General features: G+C 55.8%; 1 long non-coding RNA gene across 1 annotated transcript in view; it reads left to right on the forward strand.

Moving 5' to 3' along the window:
- Positions 1-306: 306 nt before the first annotated feature.
- Positions 307-1,657, forward strand: part of LOC103262697 — a 5,769-nt gene continuing 4,418 nt past the window's right edge. Inside the window, exon 1 of the long non-coding RNA XR_504453.1 lies at positions 307-460. This is a non-coding gene — a long non-coding RNA (uncharacterized LOC103262697). The remainder of the gene's footprint in view (positions 461-1,657) is intronic.

The raw sequence follows: 1,657 nt of genomic DNA on the forward strand, positions 1-1,657 counted from the left end.
CAAGTGAGGATTAAACCAAGGACTGTCTGGCCAGGTTCCTTCCACTATAGTGTGTGTGCACATGTATGCATATGTGTACCTAGGTATGTGGAAACGTTGCTTCTCAGTAGGAGCCTGTGGGTTCAAGAGACAAGTTCACAGCTCCTGGATGGGATGAGGTTGGAGCTAGATTGGCCCCATCGGGGCAACCTCCTGGCTCAGTGTCCCTCGGCACCCTGCCCTCTGGCCAGCCTGCCCTGCGTCAGTGCTTATGCCTGTGGGCTACTGTGTTTTTTTCCACAGATGGGAGCTTGCCTGATTGTCTACCCATTGGCCTGGACCCCAGAGCCCACCCAGCTGAGCGTGTGCAGAGGGCCCTGGGTGTGGGGCAACGCCCAGGCCACCGCAGAAACCATCCTGAAGACGCTGGTGAAGACAGGCCTTTCCTGCTGAGCCGAGCCTGTCTGCACGGCCTGCTCAGGTAATGGTGTGCTGGGAAGCCAGGCCTGGGCCAACCCCAGGAAGTGGGAACCGAAGGAACTTGCCTCCCAGCCCCAGCAAGGATCCCCTCCTAGCTTAGATGAAAAAGAGGTTCATTATAGAATCAAAAGATACTAAGCAAGCTTACTAAAATTCCCCATTATCCAGAAAGGGAAATTGAGGCTCATGGGTATGCAGTGAGTCCTACCTCCTAGCCTGAGGACTTTTCCCTGCACCTGGATGACTCAAGAGAACGAGGAGGAGAAAGGGTTTGTGACAATGACCAGGACTCAAACTAGAGGGCCTGATGTGTGTTGCTGACCCCTCAGGACACCTCTCACTGGAGTCTGTGGAAGCAGTGAGCTGCAAGGCCCAGATGAGGTGCTGGGAGGGCCTGGGTAACAGAGGCATGCAGGGTGCCCTCACAGGACAGGCAGGGGGTGGGGCCGTGGAGGACCTACCTCCCTACTCCTGGCACAGGTTAGCCCACTCAGATTCAGGAGCCAGGTGAGGCTGCCCTGCCCTGCAGAGGCAACTCCCTGAACTGACACATGAAGCCTCCGGCTCCAGGAAGCTCCCTAGAGCACAGCCTGCCTGGGGACCCCACCCAACTTCCAAAGGAGCATTCCTGGGGCCTGAGATCTGGGGGTGGGGCCTCCTGGGTTTGTAAGGGTGGGAAGGTATGACTGTGGGAGGATGCCAACCTGTGCATGCCCAGCTGTAAATATACAGGGTGCTCAGACTTGTGTGCAAGCAGGTGTGTGTGTGTAGGGCTCTGTCCTTAGGTGCATAGGGTTATATAGGTGAACTGAGCTAGGGGATGTTTAAGGGCTATGTATGTGGTACATAAGAATAATGGGTGTGCAGTACCCGGGGTGTATGTGGGGCTGGTATACTGGGAATACTGGGGTGTTGTGTGTGCCACACTGGGTGGTGTGGAGGGGGGATGCTAGTGTACACTAGAGAGATATGTGTATAGACAAGATCTGGTACACAGAGATCTGCATGTCCACTGGGGAAGTGTGTGTTCAGGGCTCTGGGTGCACAGTGGGAGTGGTGTGTGCATGTGGCTCCATTTGTGCTTTGGAGGTGGGCTGGGCGAGCCTTGAGCCAAGCTGGGCTCAGCAGTGCCCAGCCTTGTGGCCAAATCGCTGAAGTCACTTCCTTTCCAGCAGCAACTTTCCAAGAGGAGGAGTTC

Source organism: Carlito syrichta, unplaced genomic scaffold (assembly GCF_000164805.1).
Source record: "Carlito syrichta isolate Samal-C Ts95f unplaced genomic scaffold, Tarsius_syrichta-2.0.1 Scaffold304598, whole genome shotgun sequence".
Taxonomy (NCBI): domain Eukaryota; kingdom Metazoa; phylum Chordata; class Mammalia; order Primates; family Tarsiidae; genus Carlito; species Carlito syrichta.